This window comes from Mytilus edulis, chromosome 3 (genome assembly GCF_963676685.1).
Source record: "Mytilus edulis chromosome 3, xbMytEdul2.2, whole genome shotgun sequence".
In the NCBI taxonomy this organism is placed as follows: domain Eukaryota; kingdom Metazoa; phylum Mollusca; class Bivalvia; order Mytilida; family Mytilidae; genus Mytilus; species Mytilus edulis.
In genome coordinates, this window is record NC_092346.1 from 23,281,359 (window position 1) to 23,290,980 (window position 9,622).

Consider the following 9,622-nt stretch of genomic DNA (forward strand, 5'->3'; position numbering starts at 1 on the left):
ATTATCACATGACTGTGTCATAATGACGTCAAAAGTAGGTTAAATTCATTCATGTCGAAAACCCATTTTGATTTTGTTGTTAAGTTGATTTTAATTAAACAGTTATTATTAATTTAAGTTAATGAAGGAGCTTCCAAAGCCAAAAATAATGATCTTCCTCATTTATATGCAAAAAAATACCAAACAATTAAACAAATAAGAAGAATGATTCGCATCTACAGATAGATATCATGTATGAGATGATTCCACGTGGCTAATATTGACAATATTGATACTTTGTTTTAATATGAGTCATACAGTTTGGTTACTCATCTACCTAGTTTTAAACCTTATCGATTACGAAAGAGTAGGGGAGAGAAAAAAAAAGGGGGGTGTTAACCGTAATTTATATGGGATATGGGTCATTTACAAAAAATGTCGAATTTTGAAATTGAAAAAAATTTATTAAAGTTACTTATTCAAACAACCCATTACATAAGCAAATCAAAACAAACAGTTCTTTAAGAACAATATATTAAAAGATGCCTCTAAAAAATGAAGGTTGTAAAATTACCACCAGTAATGCAAGTCCTCAAGTGCAAGTCTAAGATAGCAATTTATATTGCTCGTCATTTTTTCACCCTTTCCAATAAATCCAACATCAAGTGAATCCCTCATAAGTTAGTTTACTTTTCTCTTTATTTCGGCATTGGTAACAGGAACGTACGTTTCTGATATATCACTGAGGGCCCTCATGGGGTTTTTGATTATGTGATTACTTGGCCGTTTTTTTAATGATTATTTGATTACTAAGGCAAATATTTCATGATTATTTGATTACCTAGGACTGTATTTTTAGTTTATGATTATTTGATTACTAAAGATAAGCAAATATTTAATGATTATGTGATTATATTGGCAAAAAAATGGTGATTATGTGATTACTAGGACCCCCCCATGAGGGGCCTCATCACTATATAAAGTCTATCCTGTTACCGATATCGGTATTGCACCTGCAAATGCTTAATTGGGAAGATTAAGACGTTATAAACTGAATTAAAGGGGCACTAGCTACGAGATATATAAAAAATCTAAAGTAAGATTTTTTTGTTCAATCAATAATGAAAGTGAAATAGTGAAATAATAATTGGCTTTTAGCAGCCAAAATGGTTCAATTTTGTCAAATTAAGCGAAGAAACATTGAAAATTACTTATTCACTTGCAAGTGAATAAGTCGACCTCATTAAATCCGTATTCATGTGAACTTCAATTTAACCCCTAGCTAGAGATTGACAACGCATGCATTGTACGTGTACTTGTTATTCAAAGAAAAAGAATGTCAATAAAGGCAACAGTAGTATACCGCTGTTCAAAACTCGTAAATCCATGGACAAAAAACAAAATCGGGGTAACAAACTAAAACCGAGGGAAACGCATTAAATATAAGAGGAGAACAACGACATAACACTAAAATGTAATACACATAGACAAAATCCCACGAGAATAACAAATATAACCAGAGACATACCAGAGACATATATGTCTCTGATATAACATATATATATAACATCAAAACCAAATACATGAATTTGGGATAGACAAGTACCGTGACACGTCTTATCGCAATGTGAATTTACACTAAAAAATAAGAGAAAACAAACGACACAACGTTATAATGTAATACACACAGAAACGAACTATAATATAACAATGGCCATATTTCTGACTTGGTACAGGGCAATTTTAAAGGAAAAAATGGTGGGTTGAACCTGGTTTTGTGGCATGCCAAACCTCGCACTTTTATGGCCATGTGAAATATAACATCAAAATGACAACACAGGACTACAATATAAATAAATTGGAGAACACAATTGACAAAGAATCACACGAACAACAGCCAACAAAAGGCAACAAGTTCAAAATTTTAATACGCCAGAAGTGTATTTTGTCCACACAAGACCTACGTGTGACGCCCAGATACAAAAGTTTGAAAGCCGAAACGAGTACAAAGTTGAACAGCATCGAGGACCAAAAGATCAAAAAGGTTGTGCCAAAAACGGCAAGGGTTTTCTGTTAGTTACCAGAAAATCCCTATAATTTAGAATAATTTATACTTTTGCAAACAGTAAATTTTATAAAATTAATATTCAAAAGATGAACATGATAAAACTAAAGTATTCACTAATTACAAGAAACATCTGAAATACATTTACATAACCAGACATTTGAAACACAAAAGTAGACACATCCGAATAAGTTTAAACCTCTACGCCAAGTGACGTCCTATTTGAAACTGAAAAATGACGAAAAAATGACGTCATTTGAATTTGTAAAACAGATCATCAAAAAATGAAAAATGACGTCACATAAGAATGAATAAGATAGAATTAGGATTGATTGAAGATTATATATTTGAACTAAATACTGATATTGCATTTAATAACAAAGCACATTTTAATACTTATTAATATCAAACTAAGGTAGCAATTAACTATATTATAAAACTATGTCCGGTTTGTTTTGAATCTAACTTCAAACGTAAAATATCGTACTGATTACGTTGAACGAAATCAAATCTGATAAATGAAGGCGGTGATTAATTTTCTTTACCATAACACATAAAAGACGTGAACACATTTGACAAAATCCGATGAGAATTACAAATATAACATTAAACATTTAAACTAACTACATGAATTTGGGATAGATAAGTACCGTACCACGTCTTATAGTAATGCGAGTTCAACAATGAAAGTGAAACTACGGTAAATCATTTGATTACTGATTCGATCCATATGAAATCATTCGTATACGGTTAAAAACAATGAGAAACATATATTTTTTATCTATAAAATAAACTCAAACAGACCTATAAAAATCCAATTGCACGTGTTGGTTTAATCTATTCATATCTTTATTTATGTTTACATCTCTTATATGGTCGTCTGAGGTCAAATCGATAGTTAATTAGATGAGCGTCTGGAATAAAAAAAACACACGAAACGAACCTTCATATTATCTACCCCATACTCTGTAAACTGTTTATTTTAGACTTTTGGTAGTTTGGATAAATGTTTTACATTGTTATAAATCAAATATGAGAATTTGAGTAAAATCGGTGACCATGAATTTGACAGCTAGTGCCCCTTTCATTTGTCACTCATAAATATTTCGTTACACATTTACTTTATAAAATATTTTGTCTCACAAAAACAACATAAATCGACAATTTAATATTCGTTTTCAGTTGCAAATTGATAAGCTTCAAGTGCTTATGTGTACACATACACGGTTGACACTCGGCTAACCGAGAGATTGTTCGGTTAATCTGTATTGAGTATGCGGTTATATGGGCGATTGGTCTGTTAATCGGGTTGGTTATACGTCTGTTAAGAGTAAAACGCTTAATTTAATGTTAAACTCTATTAAATATACAGATTTTTGGCATGTTATAAGAACCAAATCAAAAAAAAAAAAGAAAAGTGTCAGACAAAATGATATCTATCATAGAACATTTTGCACTTGTAAAAACATTTCTTAGTCTGCACAGTTTTCAGTAAAACTAAAAGGCGTCGCGCAAGAATGTAGTATTTATGCTTATTTATACGCATAGCAATTTTTTAATAAAAGGCGAAACAAACAAATTTAGATATCATTTAAAGGACAACAAATATTACTGTGGTTCTAAAAAATAAATTGACATTAGTAAATATTTCATAATTGTAAAATAACGTGAATAATGCACGTTTTAGTGAAAATTATGGGAATAAAGTCTGTTAATGGGTTGGACAATTGAAATTGTGTCAGTTAAGAGTTATTTAGCCAAAACAATAATTTTGCTACCTTTATATTTTCCCCATGAAAACATTAAGAATGAGATGTTCCTGAGTAAACAAAAATGACAATACGGTGCCACAGTATCCTAGAAAGAGCATTTTTATTTTGACTTTTTTTTGCATTTTATTGAAGGGTGTGTCACTTCAATATAGCGTGATATGGATTGGCCTCTGGAATATGCATGAAATTTTTATTGACGTTTTCAATCAGCCTTAATTTTTGTGGCTGTTCGAAGTAGCACGTTCTCAATTCCGCCTGTAAGTGTCTTTTTAATATAACACAGGGTACATATAACGTGTTCTCGTTCACATATGAACATGATATTTGTCACTGGACGTTAAACCCTAATTCGTCAGCATCATCCAATTGGTTCTTTTCTTCTATTACTTAATCATATTATGTTGTTTACAAATTACTCTAAAGAAGTAAACGGAAAGGAGCGAATGCAGCTACATTTGGTTATTTGAAGTTTCAATTCATTTTATTCCGTTTAGTTCCTTTCTACATAAGTGCAGAGGACAACTACAGTTGTCTATGGTGGCCGGTGAAGTCCATTTCGCGTTTTCACGATTTCGCCTTTCATATTATATAGGGCGAAAACGCGAAATCGCGAAATCGAAAACGCGAAGTCGAAAACGAGAATATGTAAGGCGAAAGCGGCAAAAGCGCTAAAACGCAAAATGGCATTACCCTGCCACCATAGTTGTCCGCATGTAAACTTCTAGAATTTGTCACCAATATAAGTACATCGCAATCCGTTAGTGTTTCAACAGCCATCGGTGTTTCATGTGTGTTTAATATTATTCTTAAACAAGTATTATTTTTCTCTCGTTTTTAGCAATGTATCACTCTCTACTGTCCTTATATATTATTCTATATTCTGCGTTTCCATCCAGATTCTCGTGTATACCATGAGGGTCCGGATTGGGGGTATTGTTTATTTCTGTATTCTTTAAATTGTTATGTCATTTTTTTCTACATTTTATTTATCTTACCCATTATTCTTTCTTTATTTTTCATATTTTGTCATCCCAATATATTTTACTTGATGATGTTTAGTTAAATTACGACGTTTATCTCTGATTTATATACTGGTTACCAATGTAGATGACAAATTTGTGTCATTCATGATGACAATTAAACAGAATCGACATGATATATGCGATCATTCTTGGATGAAATTAATATTACTTTAATATTACACTTTTTGCAACCATTTTTATCAATTTTCAATTTCATGTGTTTGTTTCCGTATATGTAATGTTTCATTGCTCATGTGTTGTTTTCGTATATTTTAGCTGCTCGTCTTGAGCCTACTCATTTGATCCGATAAAACCCCATATAGCTATAAAATTATACTTTTATTGCCATTCATAACTCTTAACAGACCAATTAACAGACCTGGTTTTATACATCCGACCTAATAACAGACCAGGTTTTAAATAAAGATTGATTTATGTCACCAAAATACAGATTTTCGTGTAGATTTTTCACACAATGATATCAATATGGTTAACAAACATAATGCCTTTCTTTTTTCGATGTTCAAAATATTGAATGCAAGTAAATCTAACCAATGTGTCATTTTGTGTACATTTTATGTGCGTAAAATGTGTATAAATTTATTGATGAGTAATCCGCCTTTTCACTTTATAGATCGTACATCGAAGCTAGAAAAATAATAATTACACCACCGAAATTCAGTACATTGAATTGTTTTGTTAGACATGAATACTTTTTATGATGAAAATATATTTAGAAATTTATACAATGAAACATGCTGAACTTTCAATGATTTTCTTGATATAGCCGATATAGCCGCACACTCAATGTAGATTAACCGACCAATCTCCGTCGGTTAGCCGAGTGTCGGCCGTGACATAGGAATTATATGAATATAATGTCGACTGAATCGAAGACGGTAATGTAATGTGATGATTTCCGGTATTTCACGATTATTTGCATGTACATATGTTTTATTGAATGATTCTTAGTTTAGAGTAGACGATATATAAATACTGCAAATAGTTTAAACATTGCATACTAATCCATTCTAAAGTTTAATTCACAAATACCGGTAATCGTATTACAAATTTCTTTATGAAATGAGAAAATATGCCATAATTTGAACCAAAAATATCGGATTTGTTTGTAATGTAAATGTTCCAGACCGTATGCGTATTTGGACCGTATGCGTACTTTTCAAAATACTCATACGGTCGGACCATACGCGTACGTTCTGACTGATATTAGGAAGTTGCTCAAGTTTATTAGATACAAATGCATATAACAGATCAACATAACTTAACTCTAAAATTAATTTTAAAAAGTTCAACGGTAACTGAAATAAAAACTTTATATTTTAACTATTTAATTCTGTTAGTCTATTGTATTTACCCGTATTTAGCATGTCGATCAGTAATACATTAATTGAATTATGATCACTGAAATCGAAGATATCGTAAGTAAACATAATGTGGAAGGACAATTGTTTTAGAATATTAAGCAACTTCACAAAAAAATGCAAATGCAAATTTAAGGAACATACATGAACTGCAAACATGTAAACGTAAAAAATATAACGTTACTTGTGGTAGCGAGTGTCACCTTGGGCGAGAGTACCGAAATAAGATTCAGATATACAATTAAACAACTATCTAACTTCAATTGTTCGTTTGTTCATTTTATCCATCTACTAGTAATTGTTATAATAACAACTTGTTAAACTAAAAGTAAAGACTGTGATAAATGTTTGTTTAAATCTAACCCAAATGATCCAATAACATGTATGGTCAGCTCGTACTAGACCATACGCGTATACTCATACAGTCCGACCGTACGCGTATGGTCGGACCGTACGAGTATAATATGTATACGGTCCGGACCGTACGCGTACGGTCCAAATACTCATATGGTCTGGAACATATACATACACAATTTGGCTTATCAAAATTATCTGCTCTTTAATTGGCTGCTGGTGTACCAGGACAACATTGCTGTCGTTCACTGTTGTTTGCTTGGCCTAGCTTTCCTCCTGTTCCTACTTCTGGTGGCTCCATGTTTATTAATTATTTACTTTTACGTATATATCATTTTTATTGTATATTTCATTTTTAGCTCACCTGGCCAGAAGGGCCAAGTGAGCTTTTCCCATCACTTTGCGTCCGTCGTCCGTCGTCCGGCGTCGTTAACTTTTACAAAAATATTCTCCTCTGAAACTACTGGGCCAAAAATAGAACATAGGGGTAAAATGCAGTTTTTGGCCTATAACTAAAAAACCAAAGCATTTAGGGGTAAAATTGTTTATCAGGTCTATCTGCCCTGAAATTTTCAGATGAATCGGACAACCCGTTGTTGGGTTGCTGCCCCTAAATTGGTAATTTTAAGGAAATTTTACTGTTTTGGGTTATTATCTTGAATATTATTATAGATAGAGATAAACTGTAAACAGCAATAATGTACAGCAAAGTAAGATTTACAAATAAGTCAACATGACCAAAATGGTCAGTTGACCCCTAAGGAGTTATTGTCCGTTATAGTCAATTTTTAACCATTTTTCGTAAATCTTAGTAATCTTTTACAAAAATCTTCTCCTCTGAAACTACTGGGCCAAATTAATCCAAACTTGGCCACAATCATCATTTGGGTGTCTAGTTTAAAAATGTTTGGCGTGACCCTGCCAACCAACCAAGATGGTCGCCTTGGCTAAAAATAGAACAAAGGGGTAAAATGTAGATTTTGGCTTATAACTCTAAAACCAAAGCATTTAGAGCAAATCTGACATTTGGTAAATTAATCTATTAGGTCAAAATTTATCTGCCCTGAAATTTTCAGACAAATCAGACAACCCGTTGTTGGGTTGTTGCCCTGAATAAGTAATTTTAAGGATATTTTGCAGTTTTGCTTATTATCTTGAATAGTATTATAAATATAGATAAACTGTAAACAGCAATAATGTTCAGCAAAGTAAGATCTACAAATAAGTCAACATTACCAAAATTGTCAGTTGACCCATTAAGGAGTTATTGCCCTTTATAGTCAATTTTTAACCATTTTTCTAAAATTTTAGTATTCTTTAAAAAAATTCTCCTCTGAAACTACTGGGCCAAATTTAACCAACTTGGCCACAATCATCATTTGGGTATCTTGTTCTAAAAATGTGTGGCGTGACCCTGCAACCAAGATGGCCACCATGGCTAAAGATAGTACATAGGGGCGAAATGTAGATTTTGGCTTATATCTCTGAAACCAAAGCATTTAGAGCAAAACTGACAGGGGAAAAAATATTTATCAGGTCAAGATCTATCTGTCATGAAATGTTCAGAAAAAACAGACAACCTGTTGTTGGTTTGCTGCCCCAGAATTAGTAATTTTAAGGAAATTTTGCAGTTTTTTGTTATTATCTTGAATATTATAATAGATAGAGATAAACTGTAAACAGCAATAATGTTCAGCAAAGTAAGATCTACAAATAAGTCAACATGACCAAAATTGTCAGTTTACTTCTTAAGGAGTTATTGCCCTTTATAGTCATTTTTTTTAACAATTTTCATAAATTTCTGTATATTTTCCACTGTAATTACTGGGCCAACTTCATTATAGATAGAGATAATTGTAGCAACAAGAATGTACAGTAAAGTAAGATCTACAAACACATTACAATCACCAACACACAATTTCGTCATGAATTTAGTTTAACATGCACCAAGGTGAGCGACACAGCTCTTGAGAGCCTCTAGCTATATTTATTTATTCTTTTATTTTTTATTTTCTTTATTTTTAACTTATTCATTTCTAGATTCATTATTCTGAGACTACTATATAGTAGTCTCAGATTTATTTGTTAAATTTTTTACTCTAGTATATATATTATTTTTATTATTTTTCTTTTTGCCATTATAAATTATATCAATTACCATATTGTGGTAAAAATTAAATATGTAATGCCCAAAAAGGCGGAAGCCAGTGCAACCGTGCAAGGGCTGTACAGCCAGTCCATTCATTGAAAACATCCATTGGTTGTTGTATTGACGTTACAGTACCCAAATTGTTCATCCAAATAGTTACACCCAAAAATGCTCCGCCCTATCTTGCATCGGTCCATCCATCTGATAAATATTGAACGCATTCTTAAATAAAGATTTTTTCATTCAAATTTGACAAAAAATAGTGTAGAAATCTATTGAAATTTTCTTTTTTTTATTTGAAATTTCCGTTTACCAGAGACCAGACAGGGGCGAATCCAGTAAAGGGGGTTCCCCAACCCAGGATAAATGGGTGGTTTGGGGGGGGGGGGGTCAAACTATATGTATATCCCCATTCAAATGCATTGATCGGCCAAACAAAAGGGGTTCCAACCCCGGAACCCTCCCCATGGATCCGCCACTGCAGAGACATATACACACATGACCTCTGTACTAAGTGATATCGAGATTAATCTGTAATTCATAGTGGACATAAATGAACGGAGGCCAGTTCATACATATATACAACTAGAACACACCCGTGATATCGCGGGTCTGTGGCTGAATTAAAGAATATAACTATGCGTAAGCCTTATTTTAGTATTGGTATTGTCATCTGATAAAGTCATGCCGATTATAAGATGCACAGTTTTCTCTGCTTTCAACATCTTTCTGTTTGAACCCGTCGACCTGGAACTTATCAATTATTGGTATTATTAATTTTATTTGGAAAACAAAAGTCCCTGGAAAGGAGTATTTTTTTATCAACAGCATTGTCCTTAATGAGTTATAATTAAAGTTGAATTTTTGATTCGCTGTTTTACGTCATTCCGGCTTACAAA